The following is a 22,665-nucleotide window of genomic DNA, read 5'->3' on the forward strand; positions in this document are numbered from 1 at the left end:
AGTTTCAGAATGAAATAATAAGTATTTAAAAGCAAAAAACAACACACAATGCAGAGCGCAGCCTGTAGTTACGTGACTCACAATAGCTTTAGTCGCGCGTCTCTTAGGCTTCAGCCCCTAAGTGAAGTTTTGCAAGCTAGCGTCAGGGGCGTCGTGTCACGCTCTGCCAGTCCGCCCTCCACTGAAACAGCCAACAGCTCTGGTGGATTGGGGTCGGAGCGAGAGAGGTGTGGTGCGGTGAGTATCTCGAGAGTGATTCTAGCAACAGAGTGCCCTGATTAAAATAAGTTTCAGAATGAAATATTAATTATTTAAAAGCAAAAAACAACACACAACGCAGAGCGCAGCCTGCAGTAACGCAACTCACAATAGCTTATATGTTTATGTTTATGTTTGTATGCTTATAAAGCGCTCGAATGCCAAGGCGTCTTGGCTCTGAGGTGTGGACAGACATAGTAATAAGATGGCCTAAACAGCTGTAAACAGCCAGGTTTTCAAACTCTTCCTGAAATGTTCATAGTTGGATTGAAGCTTCATAGGAAGAGGCAGTTTGTTCCAGAGTTTGGCAGCTCAGTGTGTAATTGAGCGGCCCCCCCATCTTGCCCGTCTAACCTTTTGTGATTTTGATAAGGCCTAGACCATCCGATCTAAGGGTACGTGAGGGTACATATGGCGTAAATAGTTTCTGAAGATCCTTAGCACCGCCTCCATGGATTGTCTCATGCACAAGACTTAGAGACTTAAATTCTATGCGCTGTTTAATAGGCAGCCAGTTAAGAGATTTAATTCCTTTCAAGGTTGGCTGTCCTCTAGGAATATTTATTAGAAGTCTTGCTGCCGCGTTTTGAAGGGATTGCAATTTTTGCAGATGAAATTTATCGATTCCCATAAATAGAGCATTACAGTAGTCCAGTTTCGAAAAGAGCTACTGTCACTGTCTTTTGAAGCTCTTGGGTGATAAAAGGAAAATCATTCTCAGGATTTTTATGAGAAAAAAACACGATGAAATAAGACTATTTATTTGGGAACCGAAATTCAATTTCTCATTAAAAATGATCCCCAGATTTCTGATCTTCGCTACTGGGGAGAGACACTCTCCGGCTTCGGTTGGCCAACAAGACCGGTTCCAACAGGGCTGGCCTGATCCAAACTCCATCACCTCTGTCTTATCTGTGTTTATTTTCAGAGAGTTATGACTCATCCAGGCCATAATCTCGGTGAGACATGTGTGAAACCTGGCTGCTGTGGTCTCTGGCTGGTTAATGACCGAGATGACAAGTTGGGTGTCATCGGCATATGAGACCAGAGCAAAGCCATGCCTCCTGACGAGATTGGCCAGAGGGGTGACGTAGAGATTGAACATGGTCGGGGAGAGGGCATACCCCTGTGGAATGCCACAGAGAAGGTAGAAACTGTTCAACTTCATGCCATCCCAGAATAGCCTCTGCTCTCTGGCCTCCAGAAAGGAGGACAAGAGGGCGAGTGCGGCCCCCTCGACCCCAATACTCCTCAGCCGCTGCACCAAGATGGTATGGTTTACGGTGTCAAACGCGGCTAATAGATCAAGGAGCACGAGGACCGCCTTACCCCCCTCATCTACTATCCTGCAGATCTCTTCCGCTGCAAGGATTAAGGCAGATTCAGTGGAATGGCATGAGCGCAAGCCGTGTTGTGAGGTGTCCAGCCGACTGTTGGCATCGTGGTAATCAGTCAGCGATGTGTTCAGTTTTTTCTCTAAAATCTTGGCCATGATTGGTAGACCGGTAATTGGGCGATAGTTCTTAAGGTCATTGGGGTCTAGGCTAGGTTTCTTCAGAAGAGGAGAAATAGATGCCATTTTCCAGATTTTTAGATAGCAGCCCGAGATTAAAACTTGATTCAGGATTGGGGTGAGATTTTCACAAATCTTGTGGGAGGCTTGATGCATAATGGAGGGGGGACAGAGGTCAGTGGGAGTGCCAGATTTTATAGAAAGTAGACGTTTATGTACTTCAGCACTATTCATCGACTGAAAGCAGGTTAGCCTACCGTGGGGACGTACCACAGGTATTCTTATCTCCTGAGGTCCTAGAGCGTTTGAGAAATCATTATATATTCCTTGCACCTTCTTGAAAAAACTTTACGGCCCGCTTCAGTCCGCTCTTTTCCTGAAAGTTTGAGGGTGATTCAAGTGGGGGCCTAGAAAAAAGGGGGGTCCCAAAACGCGTTTTTCCACGTTATTTCCCATAGGAAATTTTAGACAAGGCTACAGCCCAAACTGCTGAACGGAATTAGTAGTGTGCGTATCCTGCAGAGAGAGAAAAACGAAGCGCACTTCGTTGCTATTTTGCCCCTGTGGGAGCCAAGTCCCGGGAACAATATTGATAGGTAACTTCACTTATGGGCTGAAGCCTCAGAGACGCCGTAACCTAGCAAACTTGGTTTGGATTTTGAAAGAGAGAGCAGGGAAACCTGCTCTCTCTTGCAAAATGCAAACCAAATTGCTTTTCCACACGGGGAGCTGCATCTTAGCAGCTCCCCATGTGGAAAAGCAATGCCGGCTCCCGAGGGACGCAGGGAGTCGGCGGGACCGTGGGGGGATTGGGAACACCCCCACGGTCCCCAATGGAGAGGGCCAGCCCAGGGGGATGGGGTCCCCGGGGCTACAAGTGGCCCGGGTGGGGGGGCACGCGCCCCCCTCCTCAAAATGTTATTAAAAAAATAAATACATGAAAAACACAGGCAAACCCCGGGGGATAGGGTCCCCAGGGCAATAACTGGCCTAAGGAGGGGGGCTGCGTAAAATAAAATTTAAAAAAAGGCCATGCCCAGAGGGATGGGGTCCCTGGGGCCGATTAAGGCCTCGGGAGGGGGGCCACGCAGACTCCTTCAAAATATATTAAAAAAAAAAATTAGGGGGCAGGCCCTGGGGGATGGGGTCCCCAGTGCCAATAATATTGAAAAAGAAGGGGGGCCACACAGCCCCCCCTTCTTAAAAAAAAAAAGACTGGCATCGCGCCGGAGGCCATGCCTCCTCCAAGCAGTACTCTGCAAAGGCGCCCCCTGGCGAATTTACAGATGGGGAACAAATTCCCCTTCAATACTGGGGGTGCCTGGGGGGCAACTAGCCTACCAGGAACCTCAAGTATGCACCAGGGAGCTGCGTTGCAGAGAGGTGTTCTTTTTACACCTCTCTGCAACGCACGGCTGTGGCGCTTAATGGAGGTAGCTTGTGGGCTAGTTGCACCCCAGGGACCCTCAGGGCATGTTTGCAAACATGTCACCTCAGGCCATGCCCCCTTCCTTCACTTAGGATTCAAGGAGACTTAATCTCTCAACTTAGAACGGCCAGAGGGCGCGTTTACACAGTGGTGAGGAGAGGGGACGGGGCCTGAGGTGACGTGTGCAAACGCGCCCTGTGGCGCGTTTTAAGTTGAGGAAATAATTCCCCTTCAATCCTGAGGGACCCTGGGGGGGCCAATAGCCCACCAGGTGCTTCCAGTAAGTGCCATTGCAAATGAGTTGCAGAGAGGCGGTGCAGGCCGTGCCCCTTTTTACACCTCTCTGCAATGGCGCTTATTGGAGGTACCTAGTGGGCTAATTTGCCCCTAGGAACCCTCAGGATTCAAGGGAACTTAATCTCCCAACTTAAAACGACCACAGGGCGTATTTAGACAGTGGTGAAGGGAGGGGACGGGGCATGATGTGACATGTGCAAACACGCCCTGTGACGCGTTTTAAGTTGGGGAAATAATTCTCCTTCAATTCTGAGGGCCCATGGGGGCCAACTAGTCCACCAGGTGTTTCCAGTAAGCGCCACTGCGCTGTGTTGCAGAGGGGTGGTCTATTTTTACACCTCTCTGCAACGCAGCTCTGTGGCGCTAACTGGAGATACCTGGTGGGCTAGTTGTACCCAAGGGACACTCAGGATTCAAGGGGACTTATCTACCAAATTAAAGTGGTCACAGGGCGTGTTTGCACATGTCATCTCAGCCCCCCCTCTCCCTTCACCAGTGTGCAAACGCGCCCTGTGGTAGGTTTTTGTAGGTAGTTTTAATCCCCCTGCCCTATTACATACTAGGGGCTTACAGAAGAGGTCATGCTAATAACAGGGGTTCCCCAACGCTTAGGGGCCCATTAGGATGTCGGGCGGATTGCCTCCGCCAGGGTAGCGGTGGCCACCGCCACCCTGGTGGAGGCAATCCGCCCGACATCCTTCCCTGCATTCCCCCCGCCATATTACGATGGCGGAGGGGACCGCAGCGGTGGGAAACACCGTCTGCCTGTTTTCCGCCCCGGTCGCCTTGCGGCCGGAGCGGAAAAGGGATAACATGGTGGCGGTGGCAGTGTCTATCAGACACCGCCAGCCATATTCTAATGGGCATTTTTCAATGCAGGCAGACTTCACTCTGGGGGCCCCCGCGGTGCCTGCCGCTTTCATTATGCAAATGCTGCAATGCATTTTCAGCATTGTGGCGGGCGGTGCAGAGAGCACCGCCCGCCACAATGCTGACAATACAGGATGTGCCCGCCACTGTGGCGGGCACATCCTAATGGCACCACCGGGACCCCCGCCCTTAAGGCGGGCGGTCCCGTTTTCCGATAGCATGGCGGGCGGGCAAAGCCTGCCCGCCATCCTAATGTGCCCCATAGTGTTATCTAGTTTATGTAGGTGTTTAAACTGTATTCTAAGTGTCTTTTAGAATAGCACTGGTTCTAGGACTGGTTAGTCAGAGTCAGTAACCACCAGTACCCATCCGAAAAAGTTGAGGGTACAGAATGATTTTGCAACAATGCCTCTTTCTGCTCCTCTGTTTGTTCTTTCTGCATGTCTTCCTTCTTCCTGCACTTTTCTTCGTCTTTGAGAACTTCTGTTGCTTCTTTCTGCATTTCTTTTTCTTGTTTCTGTGTGTTTTTACTTCTTTCTTCACAAGTCCTACCTCTGTAAGCATAGTTAGAAACTAGAATTTAAAACACCACAGAAATTAACTGAAAATAACATAGGTTTCAGGCAAGTTATAGTTACAAATTAGCATTTAAAAAACCCTTAAAATTCACTAAAAAACTATGGGCCCGATGTAGGTAAAAGTCATTTACAGATTTTAAAATACCGATTTTTACCAAATCGGTATTCTGAAATCGGAAAATGAGATGTAGAGAAAAAAAATCGGTAAAATACCGATTCGGTAACATTCGGTATCGTGTTTCGACACTTACCGAATCGGTATTGACCGATTCGGTAGATACCGAATCTGTAATGGCAATACAACCGTATGGCCCAAAAGGCCCATAGGAATGCATTGGCAAAACCGAATTGGTATTTACCGAATCGGTATTTCCCGAATCGGTATAAATACCGAATCGGTAAATACCGAATCGGTAAACACGGAATCGGCAAGCAAGTGAAAGTGAAACTAATGAAAGCAGCCAATGAGGTGGAAGCACCCTCCCCCATCCTAGCAGGGAGTGGCAACCCAGGCAGGTGTAACTCATCAGAACTTTCTGGAGAGGCAGCCAGAGCTGAGCAGTGAGAGTGAGCAGCAGAGAGAGTGTTTAGAGATCTGTGAACACAGTGGAAATGGCAAGCAGCTCTGAGAGCCAGAAGGCTCAGAGAAAGCGCAAGGTGAAGTTCAGCAGCATGGAGCTGCAAGTATTGGTGGAGGAGGAGGTGAGGGTCCACAGGCAGCTGTATGGGAGGCTGTCCCTCACAGTCCCTGAGTCTACAAAGAGGAAACTGTGGAGTGCCATCAGTGAGAGGGTCAATGCGGTTGGTGTGACCCCCAGGAGCATGGATGACCTCAAGAAGAGGTTTTATGATATTCGGAGCCTCACCAAGAGGAAATTGGCGGAGCTCCACAAGCAGGCAGGACTGACCGGTAGAGGCAGGAACCCCGTGCCCCCTTCACTGAACTGGAGGAACTGGTGTCCACAACGATTGAGACGGAGAGTGTGGTTGGAGTTGGGGACATGGACAGCTCAGCCAGAGCCAAAGCAAAAGGTAAGAAGCATGCACAGCATGACACACCCTACCAGACACCTCCCCATTGGCCCCAATGTACAGCCAAACCCCAGTCCAGTACTGCTAGCAACATACATGAGCAATGCATGATGGGAAATGTAGACAGCTAATGTAGGAACAATTTACAGTGCACATTAAACTGCAATGCACTTTAAGAAAGAATCAGAGTAATGAAAATGACATGTGCAATGCATTTATTGTAGTGACATTTCCGCTCAGTTGACAAATGCTACTTTATTCCTAGGGGCGCCATCAGGTAGTGGAGCAGCAGCTGCACAAGTGTCAGCTCCAGCAACAGCGGACAGTGCGGTGGCAGGGACAAGCAGCATGGATGCCTCGCAGGAGGTGGAGGACAGCAGTGCCATGGCCAATGAGGATGACTCAGGACATGCCCTCTTATTTCCCCAATCCCCCCAATTGTCACAATCCCCACCAGTGCAGTTCTCACTAGAGAACTCACCCACACTGTCCCAGCCAGCACCTGCCACAGCTCCAGCCAGGAGGAGTATTGTGGCCCCATTGCCCATCATGGAGGGAGCTGCGGGTCAGGCACCAGCACCCACACCTGTGACACCTGTGGCACAGCAGGCCACCCAGCAGACCAGCACCAATCTCCGCTGCCCACGCACTTCCAGCAGTGCAATTCCATCACGGGAGGGCACCGTCTTCCAAGGGCTTGAGGGGAGCATGGTGCGGATCCAGCGGATGCAGGCCAAGTCCATCCTCGCTTGCCACCGGCAATTGCGTGAACATAACCTGCAGATGGTGGAAATGAGAAAGGGATTTGCAGAGTGTGTGGCAAGTAACCGGGAAATTGCAACAGGAATGGGTCGCATAACAACTGCCATAACACAGCTGTGTGCCAAGATGGAACTGAATGAGCACACAAGGCGCAGGGATGCCCGTGTACAAAACCGGGCAAATTACCGGCTTGCCGCAGCAACAGCCCTGCTATGCCGCCGAGGGGCAAACATGGAAGAGGTGACCAGGGGCCTAGCCCGCATCACCAGTGCCATGGAGACACTCATCATTTCCAACGCAGTGGTAAATCCTGCCCTGGACGTGGCCGAGGCTGGGGACAGCAGCAGCCGCAGCAGTCCAGCCAGCGCAGTGTCCGAGCCGCGCCGGAGCTCCAGGCGCTCCGCAGAGGCAGCCGGACATGCAGAAGGGGGGAGCCGCATCCCAGTGGGTCTGCAAAGCGCAGCAGGAAATGACACTGCCAGTGTGGGTGAGGCAACCCGGCCCATTTCCTGTCCCCACATTGTAGTTATACATTTCATTTGTTGCACATCAGTGCTGTAACGTTGTACCAAAATTAAACACTTTTCATTTCTTCACATCCATAACGTGTCTGTGCATCTGTACTCACTCAGAAATAGTTGTCTGTTATCTCCTCACGTCGGAACCTGCCATCACTTGGTGTAGACACTCCAGCAGGTTGTGTTTGTGGCACAGCAATGTCATCGTCAGGGTCCTCGTAGTCAGACAACTCTACCTCTGTGCCCTTCTTGACCGCAAGGTTGTGCAACATTGCACAGACAGCAATAATCTTGCAGCAGGTGATGGAGGTATATTGCCTTGCACCTCCGGACTTGTGCAAGCATCTGAACCTGCTTTTCCAGATGCCGAAGGTCCGTTCTACTACATTCCTTGTGCTTTTGTGCGCACGGTTATACCTCCTTTGGCTGGGTGTTGAGGGGTTGAGGTAGGAGGTGAGAATGAATGAGCGGAGGGCATATGCACTGTCGCCTAGAAGGAAAAGGGGTAACATTACTCACATGCATACATGTACTTCACACTGCTATTTAGGTTATGGGGGTCTGACACTGTGTCTTACCTAGGAGGTATCCTTCACCGAATTCCCCTGCCGTCAGCCGTGCATAAATTCCGCTATTTTGAAAGATGTAGGAGTCGTGGGTACTCCCTGGAAATTTTGCAACCACGTCAGTGATGACACACTTAGCATTACAAATCACCTGCACATTTATGGTGTGCCGTGACTTCCGATTGCGGTATACGTATTCCGTGTCAGCAGGGGGGCAAATCGGAATGTGTGTGCCATCTATGCAGCCAATGATGTGGGGGAACCCTGCCATCTGGTAGAAGTCTGCTTTTGTCTGTACCAGTTCTGCATGGGTTGCAGGGAAGGAAATGTATTGGTCCATCCTTTGTATCATGGCGTCAAGGAACTTGTGGAAGAACCTTGACAGGCTGGTCTGGGTCACCCCTCCTACCACAGCCACTGCACTTTGATAGCTGCCAGACGCAAGCAGGTGTAGGCTGCATAGCACCTGCACGTGCACTGGGATTGCGTGTGCCCTTGGGGTGGGGTGCTGCTACAGGGGTTGGAGGTCCCTAATGAGCTCTAAGATGGTCTCTGAGTCCAGCCTGTACCTCTGTAGGATCTCTGCATCTGTCAGCATGACCAGGGTGATCCACTGTCTATACACCTGCTCCTGTCTCAGCCATTCCCTCTCTGCTTCCTGCTGTAGCCGTAGCCGTCTTGCAATGACATAAAATCCCGCCATGGTGCAAGAAGAATTGCATTTTGGGTCCATTTTTATAGGTTGCACCTGGTTACCACCTGATTCCAATCTATGGTAACTACCGACTCTTAAATACCGAATTTGAAGCTAATTCGGTATTTCAGAGCTTTCCTACATCTCAATCTTCAGTTTTTCACACAGAATCGGATTTACACCGAATCGGTAATTCTACCGAATCGGTGATTTTTCCGAATCTGTATTTTTTTCCGATTCTGTCTTTTTTCCGATTCGGTAATTCTACCGAATCGGTGATTTTTCCGATTCGGTATTTTTACCGAATCGGTTTGTTAACGATTCGGTATATTTACCGATTCTGTGTATTTTTCGAATCGGTATTCTACCGATTCGGTAACTTTTCCGAATCGGTATTATCACCGATTTGGGCGGTTTTCGGACTGCTACATCCCAATGGCTCGATACCGATCGGTAACAGCCGAAAATACCGATTTTCGGCCATTACCGACCGACCTACATCGGGCCCTATAGGTTTCAGGCACGTTATAGTTAGGAATTAGCATTTAAAAAACCATAGAAATTCATTGAAAAAAACATAGGTTTCAGGGGCGTTATAGTTAGTTGGACATTTCACTCATACAAAACCATTGAAATTCCCCCTTTATATTTAGTTCCGCTAACTTTAACTCGCGCGCCCGCAATGCACTGCTGATGACGTCACATATTACATCACTCATGACATGGTCAGTGACATCACTCATGACATCACTGATGACATCTCAAATGACATCACTAATGACATCACTGTTGACATCATCCTTGTGATAGAGTGGCAGACCTCCTCTCACCCTACTATATCCTTTGATACACATAATCGAAAATAGAAATGAACATTTTCAAAACAATGGACATACCAAAACCACTTACAAAACACCTATTTTGTAATTCCAAGATTTACACGTATATCCACTCATTCACCAACAGTCCCTATACCGTCACTCATACATGTACTCACTCATCATATGTACTCATACACCTATACATCCTGTTACACCCCCCACTCATCCAGAGAGTTACACACACACATAGTCACACATGCAAACAAAGTATCAAACATCAATTTACTTGCATATACAGATATACACACACTACCACACTTACTTCTATACTTACATATAAACTTAAACAATCACTAATAGAAACGAATCTATGAAAAAATATCGACTACAAAAATATTGAGGTACCAAAATATCGCAACAAAAATATCGATGACAATAATATCGGAATCCTATCTCTAACAAGGTAAGTACAAAAATATCGAAAAAAATATATCGATGTCAAAAATATTGTTTTTTAGAAAATATCGTTTTTTTATTTAAAAAATGTAATATTAACAAAATAATACTTATAAATATAATAAACATAGTTAAAAATATATTTTACTATTTAAAATTAATACATTATGTAATAAAAACTAATAATAATAAAAATATACTACATCGTATATACTTAATTATTATTAACTCTAAAATAATTAATTTAATAACTTATAAATAAATGAAAATATAATAAATTACAAATAAATTTATATACATCAAATAATAATATAAATAACAATTAATAACAATGTTAAACTAATTAAAAAAATTAAGTACATTTTGGATAGCGTACGGGTAAAAATTACTATTCCCACTCCAGAGAGTGCAACAGTAGGGAAAGTGTTGGATAGCGTAGGGGTAATAATTACTATTCCAACTCCAGAGAGTGCAACAGTAGAGAAAGTGTTGGATAGCGTAGGGGTAAAAATTACTATTCCCACTCCAGAGAGTACAACAGTAGGGAAAGTGTTGGTTAGCGTAGGGGTAAAAATTATTATTCCCACTCCAGAGAGTGCAACAGTAGGGAAAGTGTTGGATAGCGTAGGGGTAACAATTACTATTCCAACTCCAGAGAGTGCAACAGTAGGGAAAGTGTTGGATAGCGTAGAGCAGTGTTCTTCAATCTGTGGGGCGCGCCCCACAGGGGGGGCGCGCCACCATCCCAGGGGGGGCGAGCACTCCACACGAAAGTCTTGCCTTTGTTGTTTTGTTTTTTCTCCGTCTCACCTCGCAAGTTATCCCCATTGCAAATGGGGTTTTTGATTGGATGCTCCTCCCGCTTTCTCCAATCAGTAGGTAGGAACGTCACCAGTGACGTTCCACCAATGAGGGGGGCAGCAGCTGAGCTTCAAGGAAGTGCCGCGAAATTTGCGGGCATAAAGCTCCTGTATTTCACATTTGCTGCTTTTTCTCCCTATTTCCTGTGAAGGCTTTTGTACGTTTTCCCGTTGCCTTGCTGTAAAGGACTGCTGAAGGACTGCACAGATAAGAGGGCTTTCTCGAAGAGGGAGGGATGGGGATGTTGCACAGATATTCGGCCGTAACTGAGGTTTTGATCACATGGACCGCTTAAAAGCATCCTCGCGCACAGTGCTTTATTTACGCATTGCTACACTGCCAGGAAGCAATCTAGCCTCAAAATGTAAGTGCCTGAAGAGGTGGCTCCGCAGGGCAGGGAGGGGGGGGGGGACTTTTTTCCTGGGTGTTACAGGGCCATCCTGCAATGTGGTTATCATTCACCCACGCTGGATCCCTTCTGTGCCGTCGGGTTTCAGTGCTGGCCTGCACTTCATTTTTCAGTCGTATATACATGCATCACCTCGATGGTTACCATTGATGCGCCCAGTTCTCTATGTTCCTGCTACCTTAACACTTCCCCCGCTGCTGCAGATGATTCCCTCTTACGCTCACCACAGCCTTGAATTAGAATGGTGTGGTGTTGTGGATCATGTTCCCATCAAGGGCAGAGTGAGCGTTCGTCCTGCTGATTGGCTGCACTGCTTTATACTGGACTCTGAAAGATGTTCTGTCAGGCAGGAGACTGCTGACATGACAGAAATTCGACAATCTTGAGGAGCTGTGGCGAAATCCTATGGAGAAGTGTTTGAGGCTTGTTATAAAATGTGAGCAAGTTATTGCATGTAATTAGATTTTGTAAGTGTGCAAATATCTTAACGTATATATTTCCTGATACGCTTACTATGAGTTTGGATTATCTCTGTGATAAAGTGCTCAACCATCTGTGCCTGCACATAGGCCTAATTAGCTCCAATTGCATTTGATATTTGACTCACGGCGCTCCACAGTTTTCATTTGCAGTGGTTTAGATTCCTCTTGCAGCTCGCACAAGCCCATTGCCTACTCATTATATCAGCGCCTGAGGGGGAGAGCACATGAATGTTACAGAAGGGAAGCTTTCTAGCCAGAACGTGATCCCTGCAATGGTACCCCATACATTGCTTATTTCTTCAGGTACATATGTCATCATCCCGCAGTGCAGCCTTTGCAAACCCAAGCCTGTATGTTTACTGTCAGCCATACAGCGCACGTCTGGCATGTGATAGCAGCCTATTATAGCGCTTAGAATGCTCCTAGTCTTATTCGAGGTAAAGAGCAAGAAGGCTGGATAACTTTTGTGATCAGTCCCATGTCCAGAGTGAGTACGGTGCTTGTGTGTTTCTCACAATCTGGTTTGTCTTTTCCAATTAAGTAGGAGGGACTACACATATCACTATGCAAACAATAATTTTTTTTTACCTGACTGTTCAGCATGTCACTGATTTTTTTTTTATTTGAAAAATGTCCCAGGAAACCATCCTTTTAAATTGTTTTACAATGTATTTATGTTGGTGATTTCTCAGGTGAGACGCTTCGCATGAAGCTGCTGGACCACTTCAGAGGGTGCGGCTGCAGACCTACTATTATCATCAATACATCTTTATTTGATAATCCCCAGTGGTTGCTACTGCTAATGGAAAGCCAAAACCAACATCATTGCACGGTTTGCAATGGGATGATGTGGAGCTGGAGATGGTGTTGGTTTTGGCTTTCTATTAGCAGTAGCAACCACTGGTGATTATCAGCTGTTGCACACAATTTTCAAAGCAGTTTTACGTGCCCATTTGAGCAGTGGTGAAAACGTTTGTTTTAAATAGCATCCAAGTAGCCTCCATGTCATTCATAACATATTGGCTATTCCTGACATTTTAGTCAAGACAGTTTAGCATTCTTGGGCTCGTAATTTAGATTTTAGCATGGCAATTATGGGATAAAACTTATAAGTATATTCCGTAACTCCAATGCTTGCCGAAAAATCAGAGCTGATTGAGAGTTGTGTTTTAATAGTAAATTAATGTCAGTCTCACAGTGGAAATGCTAGCTAGAGACACTCACAAACCTACAGTTCACTAAACTCTTGTGTTGAACAATATTTACCGATATGGCCCGGGAGATGCGGGTGGCGGTCAATTATGTAGTGTACCAGATTCCAGTAATTTCTGTCACGTGGTAGGGGGGCCCGACATTTCTAAAAATTCAGTTGGGGGGGCTCAACCTACAAAAGTTTGAAGACCTCTGGCATAGAGGTAAAATTACTATTCCCACTCCAGAGAGTGCAACAGTAGGTAAAAGTGTTGGATAGCGTAGGGGTAAAAATTACTATTCCAACTCCAGAGAGTGCAACAGTAGGGAAAGTGTTGGATAGCGTAGAGGTAAAAATTACTATTCCAACTCCGAGTGCAACAGTAGGGAAAGTGTACGGTAAAAATAACATACTTATAAATAAATGTTTTATTTTAAATAATACAAATATTAACTATTAAATAGATATAAACCATTTACAAATACCAATACATAATTATTAAAAACACGATGAGCAAAATATATGTAATTAAAAAAATTAATAAAAATACCATTTAATAATATTTAATTAACAATTAATAATTAATTAACAATTAGATAATTAACCAAACAATTAATTAAAGACCATTATTACTTAATTACATCTAAATTACTTCCCACCCTATTCCCCTATAAACCCACACCCACTACAGAACATATTTATCAATTAATCAATTAAATAAAATTAATTACCAAGTATTAAAAAATTATTATCAATTATTAAAAACTAATTTATAATTCCTACTAATTAATAATTAATTTAACATAATTAAATTACTTCCCACCATATTCCCCTATAAACCCACAACTGGCTACAGAACATAATTATCAATTAATCAATTAATTAAAATTAATTACCAATTAATTAAAAATAATTACCAATTAATAAATATTCATTTATAATTTTTATTAATTAATAATTAATTTAACATAATTAAATTACTTCCCACCCTATTCTCTATAAACCCACAACCCACTACAGAACATAATTATCAATTAATCAATTAATTAAAATTAATTACCAATTAATTAAAAATAATTGCCGATTAATAAAAATGAATTTATAATTCCTACTAATTAATAATTAATTTAACATAATTAAATTACTTCCCACCCTATTCCCCTATAAACCCACAACCCGCTACAGTACTAAAATACAAAATGTAATTACATTACATAAAATTAAATTAAAATCATAAGTTCAAGTTCAAGTTCAGGCATTTATAAAGCGCACTACTCACCCAGAGGGTCTCAAGGCGCTAGAGGGAGGGGTTCATTGTTTGTCGAAAAGCCAAGTTTTCAGTTCTTTTCTGAAGGAGATGTGATTCTGAGTAAGGCGGAGGTGGGTGGGGAGTGAGTTCCAGGTCTTGGCAGCCAGGAAGGAGAAGGATCTGCCACCCATGGTGGTTTTTCGGATGCGCGGGACTGCGGCGAGGGCTTGATTGGATGATCTTAGTTGGCGGGTGGGATAGTAGAAGGACAGTCGAGTGTTGAGGCATTCGGGTCCTAGCTTATAAAGGGCCTTGTGTGCGTGGGTAAGAAGGCGGAAAGTAATTCTTTTGTTGACGGGGAGCCAGTGGAGGTTTTTTAGGTGACCGGTGATGTGCTCTTGGCGCAGGAGGTCTAATATGAGTCTCGCTGATGAGTTTTGGATGCGCTGGAGCTTTTTCTGCAATTTTGTTGTAATTCCGGCGTAGAGTGTGTTGCCATAGTCCAGTCGACTCGTGACCAGTGCATGGGTGACAGTTTTCCTTGTTTCGAGGGGGATCCAGCGGAAGATCTTTTTGAGAATGCGAAGGACGTTGAAGCAGGAGGACGATATGGCGTTGACTTGTCTGGACATTGATAGAGAGGAGTCTAGAATGAAGCCAAGGTTACGTGCATGGTTTGTGGGTGTGGGCGCTGATCACAAAGCGGAAGGCCACCAGGAGTCATCCCAAGCTGAGGGGGAGGATCCTAGGATGAGCACCTCCGTTTTGTCTGAGTTGAGTTTTAAGCGGCTCTGTTTCATCCATTCGGCTACTTCTTTCATACCTTCATGAAGGTTGTTTTTGGCGGTGTTGGGGTCTTTGGTGAGGGAAAGGATTAGCTGGGTGTCGTCGGCGTAGGAGATGATGTTGAGGTTGTGTTGACGTGCGATGGAGGCGAGGGGACTCATGTAGACGTTGAAGAGGGTGGGACTGAGTGAGGAGCCTTGGGGTACGCCGCAGATGACTTCGGTGGGCTCTGAGTAGAAAGGGGGGAGTCGGACTCTCTGGGTTCTTCCGGCTAGGAACGAGATGATCCAGTCCAAGGCTTTACCTTGAATGCCGATGTTGTTGAGGCGTTATATGAGGGTGTTATGACAGACAGTGTCGAAGGCGGCAGAGAGGTCGAGTAGAATGAGGGCCACTGTTTCACCGTTGTCTAGGAGTGCTCGGATGTCGTCGGTCACCGCAATGAGGGCGGTTTCGGTGCTGTGTTTGGCTCGAAAGCCGTGCTGTGAGGGATCCAGGGAGTTGTTGGATTCAAGGAAGGCTGCGAGTTGGCTATTGACAGCTTTCTCGATGACTTTGGCCGGGAAAGGGAGGAGGGAAATGGGTCGGTAGTTTTTCAGTTCTGAGGGGTCTGCTGTTGGTTTTTTCAGAAGGGCGCTGAGTTCGGCGTGTTTCCATATTTCTGGAAAGGTGGCGGAGTTGAAGGAGCAGTTGATGACGTCGCGGAGTTGGGGGGCCATGATGGAGTCAGCTTTGTTGAAGATGTAGTGGGGACAGGGGTCAGAAGGTGAGCCAGAGTGGATTGAGTTCATGAGGCGAATGGTGTCTTCAATGGTGACTGGGTTCCAGGAGTTAAGGTAGTTAGTTGGAGGGGTGGGATCTGAAGGGGGTGGGGTGAGTTGTTCATTGGGAGTATTCTTGAAGCTGTTGTGGATGTCGGCAATTTTGTTGTAGAAGAAGGAGGATAACGCATCGCAGAGGTCTTGGGAGTTAGTGATGTCGTTGGATGCTGCGGGAGGGTTGGTGAATTCTTTGACGATATTGAAGAGTTCCTTGCTGTTATGGGAATTGTTGTCGAGACGGTCCTTAAATGCTGATTTCTTGGCGGATCGAATCAGTTGGTGGTGTTTGCGGGTGGCTGTCTTGAGGGAGGTAATGTTGTCTGAGGTTGGTTCTTTTCTCCAATTCTTCTCCAGGGTGCGGCATGTCTTCTTGGATTTTGTAAGGTCATCATTGAACCAGGGAGCCTTTTTGCTGGATGATTTCAACTGGTGTTTTTTCAGGGGTGCTAGTTCGTCTGCACTGTGGGTAATCCATTGCCTGAGGTTGGTGGCCGCTTGGTCTGGGTCCGTTGCTAGGGTGGGAGTATTTTGGCTGAGTGATGTGAGGAGTTGGTCAGTGGTGATTTTGTTCCATTTTCTTCGGGGAATGGGTTGTGGACGGTTGTGGGTCAGGGTTGTTTTGTAGCTGAAGTGAACACAGCTGTGATCCGTCCAGTGGAGAGCTGTAGTGTGCTCGAAGGAGATGTGCTTGCTGGAGGTGAAGATAGGGTCGAGCGTGTGTCCGGCTGTGTGAGTGGGGGTGTCAACAAGTTGTTTGAGTCCGAGATTGGACAGGTTGTCCAGAAGGGTGGTGGTGTTGTTGTCGAGAATGTTGTCAAGGTGGTAGTTGAGGTCTCCTAGAAGAATGTAGTTCTCTGAGGCGAGGGCGTGCGGGCTGACGAAGTCAGTGATGTCGTCGCTGAATTGAGATCGGGTGCCTGGGGGCCTGTAGATGAGAGTTCCTCTAAGTGTGGTCCTGGGATCGGTGTGGATCTGAAAGTGGAGGTGTTCGGCGGTTGCAAGATTGTCGTCAGAGCTGGTTGTAATTTTGATGGTGTTTCTATGGACGATGGCGATGCCTCCTCCAGTTTGTTCGGTGCGGTCTTTTCGAATGATCTTGTAAGTGTCCGGTATGGCTATGGCGATGTCGGGGGCAGAGGATGCATTCATCCATGTTTCAGTAAGGAAGGCGATGTCAGGTGACGCTGTGTCGATTATGTCCCAGAGTTCGGTTGCATGTCTGTGGACCGATCGGGTGTTCAGTAGGATGCATTTCAAGTCGCTGGGTTCGGAGCTGTGTGTGGAGGAAGTGTGTTTGGTGAGGGTCCTGAAGCAGTTGAACTTACAGGAGAGGCAGGAGAATGGGCCGTGGGTACGTCCTGGGGTTGCTGCGCAGCAAAGTGGGGTGCGTCCGGCGTTGAGGGCGAGGAGAGTAGCGGCATCATAAGTTACTCTGGGGGGTTGGGAGCGGCATAGAGCAGGGGGACGGGCGCTGGGCGCGGTCCAGGCGTGGACGGGCGTAGACGGGCTTACCTTTGGCGCACCTTCGGCGCGAATGGGGCGCGATCGCTGCGCGTGGACGCTGCGCGTAGATGCTTCTGGCATAAGTTGAGAAGTGGAGGGGGCGGAGCGTGGGAGGGGGAGCTGGGAGGCGTGAGCGTAGGGGGAGGGACGGGCTGCAGGCACAACAAAATGGTGGCCAAACAACAACAAGAAGGACAACAGTACGCAATGGGCGCAATCAGGCAGCAATTGACCTCAGGGGGAAGTGCAGGAAAAGCGAACTAGCGGTTCAACACAAGATGAAAATCACAATCCTTGAAATCACCAGACAAAGCGATGCGGAGCACTACCCCACAGATCGGGTTCCAATACTATGTCCTTAAGCTATGGCAGAGGGGAGGAGCAGCGTTACGCACACAGCCACAATATGAATGTAATATGCAAATAAAGCAGTGCGGAGCGCTACGTTACAGATCGGATGCAGAAGCAATTTAGTTACAATATAAGGCAATGGGGATAAGCAGCGCTACGATACCACAGCAGCGCTATGAGGTCGGGAGGAAGGGTGGAGCGACCGCTTTCCAAGGAGTCAAGCTAGTCACAATAAATACATAATAATATACACAACAATATTTTAAAAATCGATATTAGTAACATCGAAATTATTAACATCGATATTACTTACATCGATATTTTAAACTTCGGTATTACTGATATCGATATTAAATATATCGATATTACTTACCTTCTATATTTTGTCCCTTCGATATTAAAACTTAGATATTAGTGTATGTCGATATTAAAAGTTCGATATTTTGTCTGCATACCAATAGAAACAGCTACTTATTTGTACAGGAACTCTTCCAATCTCTCACTTTCACATATCCTCACTTATATACACCAATACTCACATATACTAGTTTAAAACATATGTAGTTACTCCTAAAGACACTATTGAGACAGTCATTCGCTCACTAACACACCCATACACACACTCATCCACTTATACAGTCCTGCACACTAAGGGGCCGATTCCGATCCGGTAAAATTCTCATCCGTACGAGTCGCATCCGGAGCCGTCTCCGTACGACTCGTACACACACCGTACGACTCGGCGAATACGATCCGGACCGGGATATCAGGACTCGATTTGTACGGTCCACGTCAGGTAAGGGCGTTCGTACGGAAAAGCGCACAATCAGATACACACCGTATGGTGCGTACCCCCCATTATCGCAGGGGTACGCCGCGTACACCTGCGATCATGGGGGGTACGCACCGTACCCCGCGATCATAGGGTGTACGCACCGTACACCCAGCGAACATGGGGTACGGTGCGTACACCCCGGGATCGCGGGGTACGGTGCGTCCCCCCCGTGATCGCAGGTGTACGCGGCGTACCCCTCCGATCATGGGGGGTACGCACCGTACCCGGGGGCGTGGGGGGGCGTTCCGTACCTGTTTCGGCGCAAACTGCTTTTACGGCTGTTTTCAGCTCCCGTAAAAAAAGGGTTGTACGGTGCGTACCCGACACGTATCGTACTTGCTGGGTCGTAAAAACCAGCCGCGAGCCGTGCAGATCTCGCGTACAGCGAGTTCCGACGGAGACTCGTACGGGGATTCGAGTCGTACGGTCTCTGTACGATTCGTACGAAGTACGGCTCCTGGTACAAATCGTACATCGTCGTACGTACGGCGGACGTAGCAGGGTACGATTCGTACGGGAAAAACGCTCTGAACGACTATTCAGAGCGTTTTTTACCGGATCGGAATCGACCCCATTCTGTATTCAACACATACAAACAGTGAGTCACTCATTCATGCATCTATGCACTAAGTAATACCCCCCACTGAACCATACAGACACTCAGACCCTCATACAGATACTCAAAAATCCAACTAATAACCCATATAGACACTCATGTAGCTACTCACCAACCCATGCAGCCACTTATACACAAAGTTAGAGAATGATACACATATTTACATATTTAAACATTAGTCACTAACCCATGTATTCACTAAGATACACTTAATCAGACAGTTATACAATCAATTTTACAAAAAAAACATCCATTTAGACACTTATATAACCATTTATTCTTCCATTGACCTTCAGATGTACATATATAAAACATATTCACTGGATGATGTCATCAGTGATGCCATCAGTGATGCCATTTGAGATGTCATGAGTGATGTCACTGACCATGTCATGAGTGATGTAATATGTGACGTCATCAGCAATGCATTGCGGCACGCGAGTTATAGGTAGCTGAACTAAGTATAACGGGGGAATTTAAATGGTTTTGTACGAGTGAAATGTCCAACTAACTATAACGCCCCTGAAACCTATGGTTTTTTCAGTGAATATATATATATATATATATATATATATATATATATATATATAAACATATACACTTATAAATACTAAAAGAAGGTGCCAGTGAAAGAAGAAAGACATTAATTGGGCAAATATTTTGAGATCCTCACAAGAGCTGAAGGAGTCAGTTCATGCCTACTTTGAGAGACTTATGTAGCTTTGTAAGAAGCACATTGGAGCTGAAGATCCTGAGAAAGACTGTGGTAGTGGTTTTGTTTCCACTTTTGTGATGTACCTGTGCCCTGAGCATATTCAACAGAGTGTGATAAGTATAGTTGAAATCTTGAAATTTACCAAATACAGTAGTGATTGGGTTGATATGAAGAAGAAAGAATCAATTAGAAGCTTATGGTTGCCCACACCAAGTAATATGAGAGTAACGATTAATCAGTTGATAGGTTTTAACTGTGGATATGTACAATCTGACAATGCTGAAATTAATGTGCAATCCTCAATGAAAGGTGTGAAAATGGTATAATGCAAATGCAGAATCGTGGAAGAGAGATTGTGAAAAATCTGAGGGAATTAATGTAAATCTACCAATTTCTGTGGTAAATGGGGCACTAGAAAAAGAAATGTTGACAAAAAGCAGAATGAAACCAGAATGATTTTGTTTCCCAGATGCAAAGAAATATGTATCAGACACAGATACAGTCACTGGCCCCAGCACAATCCGTTCCCAAACAAAACATTCATTATCAGAGACAGTTTTGCATGAATATGCCTACAGCCCCACTGTTGCAGCATATTATGAAGAAAAAAAATGCCAGATAACCCAGGATTATCAACAGGATCATTGATTCTGAGTAGTGGTTTCCCTCAGTTTTCTCCAGGGAGTGATTCCCAATGATGGTGCCTTATGGGGAGAAGGATTGTTTACTTGGAGCAGTACTGGAAGTAGACAAGAGTGGTCCATATGTTGATGGTGAAGTCAACGGCCATGGCGTTTCTTTCTTGATAATTACGGGCACTGCCTACAATGTAGTTTGTTCTTTGAAGGTTCTAAACCTACCCCTCATGGGAAGAGAAGTCCAAGTTGTGGGAATCAGTAATACACAGAGTGTTAGTTAGGTCACAGCAGATGTCCCTGTCAAAATAAGATTAATGGAAAATAATCATCAGTTCATTCTGTGTGATTACAGTATGGTGAACCTTTTGGGGAGAAACTTCCTTTACAGGATGATTTGTGTGATTTAATGCACACCAGATGCTGTTGCAATTGAAACCCAAGATGAAGATCCTGTATTTAAAATTCAATCACATGATTCAAGATTCCAACTGTTCCCATTCCTGCCCAAAAATGATTTATCTCTGGATTTAATGCATGCTGTCAAAGAAGAAGTAAGAGATTTCTCTGGTGAAGATATAGGTTTAATATAATCCACAAATGCAGCCTATTAAGAGGAATGTGAAACGGTATGCTATTTTGTCAGATCTAACCATTATAAACGCTCAAGAAAAGAATAAGAAGGAATGAAGCCTGCCAATGAAAAAATGAGTGAACAGGGATTTCTTCAGAAAGTGCTTGGTAGACCATGCAACTCTCCTGTCATAGGAATCAGGAAAACAAGTGGTAAATAGAGAATAGTCCAGGATTTGACAAACATAACAAATTAGTGATCACATGTTGTCCAGTGGTACCGAATTGAGCAGTAGTCTTGTTCCCGAATGCATCAGATATAGAATGATATACAGTCATTGACTTATGCCAAGCTTTCTTCTTCATATCCCTTCACAAAGAGAGTAAATCATTATTTATGTCTCAATTTTAAAATAAAGTTCTTGTTTGGTGTCGGATTCCACAACAGTACACTGAAATTCCTTCAATTTTTATTTAAATTGTAAAGAAAGATCTAGAAAATTGTAGGTTGTTCTGTAACTCAGTCTTAGTACAATATATTGATGATTTACTGGTCCCCTCTAAGGCGAAAGAAGACTGTAATCTTGATACAGTTGGCTTCTTGAATCATTTAGCTGACCTTAGTCACAATGTTTCCCCTACAAAAATGCAGTATTGTAAAAAAGGAAGTGATTTATCTTAGTTATACCATTGAAAAAGGAACAAGAAAATAATCAAAAGAATGCATTTCTGCAATTCTGAAAATGGATCCTCCAACCCCCCAGAGAAAGGTGAATATGTTCCCGAATATTATTATTATTATTATTATTACAAGCATTTGTAGAGCCTATGGCCACCCAAAGGCATCCCAGCACTAGCAGTATTGCACATACAACAACTAGGGGGGTCATTTTGATGACGGGCGGACTTTGTCCGCCCGTCACCATAGTGGGGAATGGGACCGCCCGCCATAAGGGCGGGGGTCCCGGGGGTGAGATTAGGATGTGCCCGTCACAGTGGCAGGCACATCCTGTATTTACAGCATTGTGGCGGGCGGTGCTCTCTGCACCGCCCGCCACAATGCTGAAAATGCTTTTCACCATTTGCATAATGAAAGCGGCAGGCACCTACCGGTGCCTTCCGCTTTCATTATGCAAATGCAGGGGGGTACCACAGGTACCCCCGTGTGCACCCCCTACTGTCCTTCACTCTGGGGGCCCGCAGGGGCCCCCCAGAGTGAAGACCGCCTGCCTTTCCGTGGCGGCATTGCCGCCACGGAAAGGTTTGCCTCACAGCCCATTGTAATATGGCGGGCGGTGTCTTACAGACACCGCCACCATGTTACGAGTTTTCAGCCCCGGCCGCAAGGTGACCGGGGCGGTAAACAGGCGGGCGGTGTTTTTCACCGCCGCCTTCCCCTCTGCCATCCTAATCTGGTGGAGGGGATTTGGGATTGCGATGTCGGGCGGTTTGCCTCCGCCAGGCCTGCGTTGGCCACCGCCAGCCTGGCGGAGGCAAACCGCCCGACATCGTAATGGACCCCTATGTGTCATATGGTGCAGAATTTTGGAACAGCGAGGTTATAAGAAGCTTTCGGAAGGGAAGATTTAGAGTCACTGAACAAAGAAGTAGAGAGAGGGAGTTCCATAACTTAGCAGCATTATATAAGAAGGAACTAGGTGGGGAAGCAGGGTATTCTCTGTTTCTGTGGCTAAACATTGGAACTAACTCCCTCTCTCAATTTCGGGTCTGGATTCCCACTCTCTCTTTCGTAAAGCTTTGACGACCTAGCTTTTTACCCTCTCTACTCTGTAAGCTTTGTACATATGTGCACCTCAGTTCTCTTTCCACAGTGCCTTGATGC

The sequence above is a fragment of the Lissotriton helveticus genome, chromosome 5_1 (genome assembly GCF_964261635.1).
Source record: "Lissotriton helveticus chromosome 5_1, aLisHel1.1, whole genome shotgun sequence".
In the NCBI taxonomy this organism is placed as follows: Eukaryota; Metazoa; Chordata; class Amphibia; order Caudata; family Salamandridae; genus Lissotriton; species Lissotriton helveticus.